At 47.3% G+C, this 7610-nt stretch overlaps 1 long non-coding RNA gene across 1 annotated transcript; it reads left to right on the forward strand.

Annotated features, from left to right (window-relative positions):
- The first annotated feature begins 824 nt into the window (after positions 1 to 824).
- LOC120979485 lies at positions 825 to 5310 on the forward strand. Its single transcript, XR_005774300.1, has 3 exons — positions 825 to 856; positions 2516 to 2519; positions 5104 to 5310. It is a non-coding gene; the product is annotated as an uncharacterized LOC120979485 (long non-coding RNA).
- The last annotated feature ends 2300 nt before the right edge of the window (positions 5311 to 7610 follow it).

A 7610-nucleotide genomic window follows, 5' to 3' on the forward strand; every position in this document is an offset into this window, starting at 1 on the left:
TCAGACGGCCACTAGAGGTGCTTCCTAGTCCAGTGTTGCACAACGTGCAACTCTGGCATTCATGCTAAGCACTCCTCATAGAAATGCATTGATTCAAAGCATCTCTGTGAAGCCACGCATGAGCAATAGCCTTCCAATGCTTCCCTATAAGAAAGCAGTGGTTTGGCTATGATATACTCACACACTGCACATTCCTGTGCATTGTATTGATGAGGTGATCTGTAATACACTCACAAATGCACATTCCTGTGACTTATATTACAGTAGAGCTTGCGATATTCACACACTGCACTTTTCTATGCATTTTATTGCTGGGGTGATCTGTGATGTACTTGCACATCGCACATTACTGTGAGTTGTATTGCTGTGGAGCTATGCGGTACACTGAGTCTGAGATACGCTTGTGTTGTGGTGGAGGGCGTGATTTTTTTTTAAAATTATAAAACATTTATTTTGAACATAGTGAACATAGTGTAGAAAAATTCTGTACCAAGTGTAGGTAATGTAGGCGGCACGATATGTGGGAGGGACTGTGTGTGGGTGTAGCTTGAGGGTGGGCGGGGACACAGGGCCCCATAATCTCCTATTGCCCAGGGGCCCCATGAGTTGTCAGTCCGCCCCTGGATTTATACCACTCAGTGTTCAATCAGGTGTGACCAAGAGGGGGCTAAATATGGCCTAATCAAGGGAGGACCAGATACAGGGTGAAATAGTCAATGTTAACAAATACTCAATAAATCCAGCAGGGAAAGAGACATTAAAGTTCACTGTAGACATACCAGGGATGAGAAGGAAAGATGAGGGGTGTGGACAATATCAGACTGTGGAAAAGCTGAGTGCAGCAGTTAGCTTCAATGTAGACATACCAAGGATTAGAAGGAAAGATGAGTGGTGTGGACAATATCAGACTGTGGAAAAGCTGAGTGCAGCAGTTAGCTTCAATGTAGACATACCAAGGATTAGAAGGAAAGATGAGTGGTGTGGACAATATCAGACTGTGGATTGTGAAATACTGTATTGTGAAATCTTTATGGTTATCATTAGAGAAGAGTGAATTTTTCGGTTCGCCAAATTTTTCGGAAAAATTTGGTTTGATACGATCGCGGCAAATCACGTTAAAAAACTGCTATTTCCTGGCTGCAGAGAGCCTTTATAGTGGTGTAGAACACTATGCCTTGCAGTAACACGCATAGGGAGTCTGCTGTGGTAGTGAAATCATACTGTGAGTCAGTATGGCATGCAGATGACTGGCGTCGCTCTTAGAATCACTGTACACTTCACTTATTTGGGCAGTCATGGGGCCAAAACTGACCAAATAACTCAAGTAAGAACTTGCTACTTACAGGTCGATGTTAGTGCAAAGAAGAAGTGCACTGTCGTCAGCTGATTCCACATAGATGTATACAGAACCTGTTCTATTAAACGCTTATACAGCAGTAAAGTTGTATTGGCGTCACTGCTTATTTTGCCCATCCTCTGATCTGTCAGAACAATAACCCACAAAAAACGGATCCTGTCTGTGACGCATCCACGTTCACTCAGTCAGAATTTAATCAGTAATCCATCAGTATTGCTAATGCCAAAAAAAACAGGAGTGGATCCAAAACTGAGATGACACGTGAACAGAATATTTGCATGTCTTCTGTGTTTTGTACTCACTCCTTTTTGCTACCAAATCATAAGCCAATTCTGATTGGACCATACAGGCCTTACAGCTGCTACACAGACAGGATCCGTTGTGCATCTCATTTTTCCTTCCTTCTGACAGATCAGAAGAAGAGTTAAATAAATGATGATGTCAGCCAGGCCGAAAGGCGAAATCGTGGCCCATTCATGAGTGGGAACAGCATGAGAAGTCCACAGAGAGGCCCTATGACATAGTGGTGAGGTGGAAGCAGCATGAGGAGACCACAGAGTGGCCCAATGACAGAGTCTGGAGGTGGCGGGCAGCATCAGGAGGAGGCCACAGAGTGGCACAATGACAGTGAGGAGGTGGAGGCAGCATCAGGAGGCCACAGAGAGGCACATTGACAGAGTGTGGAGATGGCGGCAGCATCAGGAGGACACAGAGTGGCACAATGACAGAGTGTGCAGGTGGTGGCAGCAGCTGCTTCAGGAGGATGCCACAGAGTGGCACAATGATAGTGTGTAGGTGGTATCAGCAGCATCAGGAGACCATAGAGTGGCAAGGTGACATTGGGGAGGTGGCAGCAGCATCAGGAGACCACAGAGTGACCCGGTAACAGAGTGGGGAGGTGGTTGGCAATTCGAGTACCAGCTGAAGATGGTGGGTGAAAGAAGGAGCACTTGGCATCAGATGTGTGGCATCAGGCAGGTGGCAGCATCAGAATAGTAGATGAGTCAGGTAGCCAGAAGAAACCTTTTGTCAAAGGATTGGTGTGGCACCATGGATGATCTAGTCAGATGCATAAGGCATTGGTGGGTGGAAATCCTGGCTGATCCACGCCTGATTAATCTTGACAAAGGTCAGTCTCTCCACATTTTGGGTGGACAGGCGAGTTCTTCTTGGGGTAACTATGGCCCCCGCCGCACTAAACACCCACTCTGATGCCACACTCCTGGCCGGGCAGGACAGCTTTTTCAGGGCAAACTCTGCAAGTTGCGGCCACAAATCCAGTTGGCTACCCAGTAGTCCAGTGGATCTTCAATGTGGAGTGGCAGGGTACTGTCCAAGTATGCCACCACCTGCTGGTTCAGGTCCTGCTCCAGGTCTAGCTGCTGCTGGTGGTGAGTAGTTTCTTCACTACGCGAGTGAAGAAAGCTGCTCATCAGCGACTTTAGACTCAAGTTGCTGCTGATGGAGCTAGAACTACTCCAACCACCCCCACCCAGTCACAGCAGCCATGGCAGTGGAACGTGAGCGCAGAGCGCCACCCCCAGTCAGCCCTGCGAGAGGATGGACGATGGCTCAGATAGGCAGCGGCCAACTGACTACATAGGATGTCTTGTTTGTCCTCCCTCTCAGCGGGTGTAAAAAACAGGCCCCCATTTTAGACCAGTAGCAAGGGTCAGAAGTCATCCCTCTGCCGAATGGTGTAAATTCAGCTGTCACTACGCAAGCAAGTGAGCATGCAGCTGGCCATTTGTGCAAGTGACTAGGAGGGACTCCCTGCCTCCATCTCCACTGCTTACTGCCACAGTTTGTCTGGGTCCTCTGCCTCGTCTTCCTCATCGCCCTGTAGCTCCTCTGGCTGCTTCTCCTCTCCTGTCACCTGTGTAGAAAAACCACCCATTTCGCTACACATTGCTTGTGCTCAAATATCCTTCTCCTCCTCCTCCAGTTTAGCCCTCACAGGGCTCATGTGGCCGTTCGATCTAGGCGCCACATCTCCAGTCCCCAGACCAGCCAGATTTACCAACATCTGTTCCAGGACATAAAGCAGTGGAATGGCGTTGTTCATCCCGTATTCCTGGCGACTGACAAATAGCGTGGCCTCCTCAAAGAGCCTGAGTAAATGGCAGGTGTCACGCATGAGCTGCCACTGGCTGACATCAAAGTTACATGGAGGAGTACTCCTGTCCTCTTGGTTAATCAAGAAATCATTGATGGCCTTTCTTTGTTCATATAGTTGGTCCAACATATGGAGTATGAAATTCCAACGGGTGGAAACGTCGCATATCCGCCTATGTTGGGGGATGCAGTTCTGCCGCTGCAGCTCAAGGAGGGTGTGCTTTGTGGTGTACGAGCGGCTGAAGTGCATGTAAAGTTTCCTGGCCATTTTTAGGATGTCTTGCAGATGGGTGGAAGACTTCAGGAACTGCTTGACAACCATATTGAACACTTGTGCCATGCAGTGTGCATGGCTCAGCCCTCCTTGATGCAGCCCCAACACAATGTTCTTTCTGTTGTCAGTCACCATGGTTCTGATTTTAAGTTGCCACAGAAAAAGCCAGAATTCATTTTCTTGATGAAAGACACCAAGCAGTTCCTCCCCTGTGTGACTCCATTCGCAAACGAGGAGCAGAACAGCGTGACACCGCCTTGCCCTGCACATGTGGTATGCTGAAGGGGCTCTGTGAATTGTCACTGCAGTGGAGGCTGAGGACACGGTGGAGGGTGAGGAGGCAGAGGTGGACATTGTCACAGGACCGACGGCGTGAGAATGTGGAGGCAAAAACGGGGTCACCTAGCCAAGTTGCTAGTTTGGCTGGGCAGGAACCACATTTACGCAGTGGGCCATAAAGGACATATAACGTAGTAGTTCTGGTGTCTATAGCATGTCTCTGCAAGCTTTTAATGTAAACACTGCCTTTTCAGAAAAAGGCCTTATTTACATTACTGCCAAGGAACACCTGTAGTGGCCACTCATCAGACGGCCACTAGAGGTGCTTCCTAGTCCAGTGTTGCACAACGTGCAACTCTGGCATTCATGCTAAGCACTCCTCATAGAAATGCATTGATTCAAAGCATCTCTGTGAAGCCACGCATGAGCAATAGCCTCCCAATGCTTCCCTATAAGAAAGCAGTGGTTTGGCTATGATATACTCACACACTGCACATTCCTGTGCATTGTATTGATGAGGTGATCTGTAATACACTCACAAATGCACATTCCTGTGACTTATATTACAGTAGAGCTTGCGATATTCACACACTGCACTTTTCTATGCATTTTATTGCTGGGGTGATCTGTGATGTACTTGCACATCGCACATTACTGTGAGTTGTATTGCTGTGGAGCTATGCGGTACACTGAGTCTGAGATACGCTTGTGTTGTGGTGGAGGGCGTGATTTTTTTTTAAAATTAGTAAACATTTATTTTGAACATAGTGAACATAGTGTAGAAAAATTCTGTACCAAGTGTAGGTAATGTAGGCGGCACGATATGTGGGAGGGACTGTGTGTGGGTGTAGCTTGAGGGTGGGCGGGGACACAGGGCCCCATAATCTCCTATTGCCCAGGGGCCCCATGAGTTGTCAGTCCGCCCCTGGATTTATACCACTCAGTGTTCAATCAGGTGTGACCAAGAGGGGGCTAAATATGGCCTAATCAAGGGAGGACCAGATACAGGGTGAAATAGTCAATGTTAACAAATACTCAATAAATCCAGCAGGGAAAGAGACATTAAAGTTCACTGTAGACATACCAGGGATGAGAAGGAAAGATGAGGGGTGTGGACAATATCAGACTGTGGAAAAGCTGAGTGCAGCAGTAAGCTTCAATGTAGACATACCAAGGATTAGAAGCAAAGATGAGTGGTGTGGACAATATCAGACTGTGGAAAAGCTGAGTGCAGCAGTTAGCTTCAATGTAGACATACCAAGGATTAGAAGGAAAGATGAGTGGTGTGGACAATATCAGACTGTGGATTGTGAAATACTGTATTGTGAAATCTTTATGGTTATCATTAGAGAAGAGTGAATTTTTCGGTTCGCCAAATTTTTCAGATAAATTTGGTTTGATACGATCGCGGCAAATCACGTTAGTGCATGGCTCAGCCCTCCTTGATGCAGCCCCAACACAATGTTCTTTCCGTTGTCAGTCACCATGGTTCTGATTTTAAGTTGCCACAGAAAAAGCCAGAATTCATTTTCTTGATGAAAGACACCAAGCAGTTCCTCCCCTGTGTGACTCCATTCGCAAACGAGGAGCAGAACAGCGTGACACCGCCTTGCCCTGCACATGTGGTATGCTGAAGGGGCTCTGTGAATTGTCACTGCAGTGGAGGCTGAGGACACGGTGGAGGGTGAGGAGGCAGAGGTGGACATTGTCACTGGACCGACGGCGTGAGAATGTGGAGGCAAAAACGGGGTCACCTAGCCAAGTTGCTAGTTTGGCTGGGCAGGAACCACATTTACGCAGTGGGCCATAAAGGACATATAATGTCCTTTACCTTAGTTACAGCTCCACACGTCAGCGCTGCCGTGCACTTTGGCAGACACCGACAGGCTCAAAGACTGGCCCACCTTCTGTTCTACATGTGTGTGCAGGGCTGGTACTGCCTTTTTGGCAAAGAAATGACGGATGGGGACTTTCCACCTCGGCTCGGCAAAAGCCATCAGTTCTCTGAAAGGTGCAGAGTACACCACTTGGAAAGGGAGGGACTGCAGCACCAGCAGCTTGGACAGGAGCACATTCAGCTTCTGCTCCGTTGGATGAGTACACGCATACTATTGTCTCTTGTCAATCGCTTCAGTGATCGATTGCTGCCGGAATGACTGATGAGGAGTAGGAGGAGGGGGATCAGGAGCATCAGGACCAGCAGATGATGGGAAGGACAGACAGCTACATTCGGTTGAGGTGGTAGAGCCTTGACTGGCTGAAACCGGGTGCGTGCCACTGGGTTATGCAGTGGTTGATGCAGCAGGCTGGACCACCACATCGGAGCCACGGTTATCCCAGGCCTCTTTATGGTGAGGCTGCATATGTTGACGCAGGGCCATGGTGCCAACATTGGCACCCTGGCCATGCTTCACCTTCTGCCCACGGATTCTACATACATATGGCCATGTTAACAAAAAACTGCCATACCGCTGAGTAGGTAATTTTACCCCTAACACTATGCACTGACTGACTGCTACCGCAGCTGCTTCCGTGAACCTGTGCACCAATACTTTCCAAGTAGGTAGGCTCCTGCGAAGCGGGTGGTCTACCCCCGGCACATTTGGGGCTACCAACCTCCCACTGCTGCCACCCTGCTGACTCTAAACCTTGAATAATATTTTCCTAAACTTGTAAATATATTTATTTATTTTTTTAGCACAAAGTCTTTCCTGCTGATGTCTCTCCCTGCACTAAGTACGCTGGAAAATGGCAGAATCCAAGATGGCTATTTATAAGGCTGTGACATCACAGGGCTGGCTGGCTGCTGATTGATTGGCTTGATGCATGGCATTGTGGGTGATCCAGCCTTCCCAGAGTTCCTTTCTCCACACCCTCACATGTGCTGCACCCATTTAGGAAAAAATTTGATTCGTTACCATGAAGCGCGAGGAAATTCGGCTTCAGTGCAAACCGATTTTTCCTGAAATTCGGATCGAATTCCACTTCATTAGCTTCGATTAGTCTATCTCTAGTTATCATCATTGCTATTTTTTTTATTAATAGTTAAAATAATAGTAAGTCTAAATTTACAAAACGTTCTTGAGATGACTTTCTAAATGTAGGTCCTACAATACAATATTAAAAGCTGTAATAAATGACACGATCTAGCAGGCAATTGTCAGAAGCGTGTGCTCGTTCTTTGGGTAATTGGCTGGAGTATTAGACTGCCAGATCATCGTTAATAAGCATTCCTATAAATGGTCGGACTCGTTAAGGATGAACTGGCCAACAATCGGCCAATATAATACAGGTTTATAGTTATATTTAGAGATCAGCGAATTTCTTGAAAATTCGATTCGGACGGTTAGCAGAATTTTCATAAAAGATTTGTTTTGATCCGAATTTATTTGCGGCGAATCGCGTTAAAAAACAGCTAATTTCTGGCTGCACAGAGGCTGTGTAGAACACTCTGCTTTACAGTAACACGCATAGGGAGTCTGCTGTGGTAGTGAAACAATACTATGAGCCAGTGTGACACGCACACGACAGGCGTTGCTTTTAGAATCACTGCACATTTCACTTATTTGGGCAGTTATGGGGCCC

The sequence above is a fragment of the Bufo bufo genome, chromosome 1 (assembly GCF_905171765.1).
Source record: "Bufo bufo chromosome 1, aBufBuf1.1, whole genome shotgun sequence".
In the NCBI taxonomy this organism is placed as follows: domain Eukaryota; kingdom Metazoa; phylum Chordata; class Amphibia; order Anura; family Bufonidae; genus Bufo; species Bufo bufo.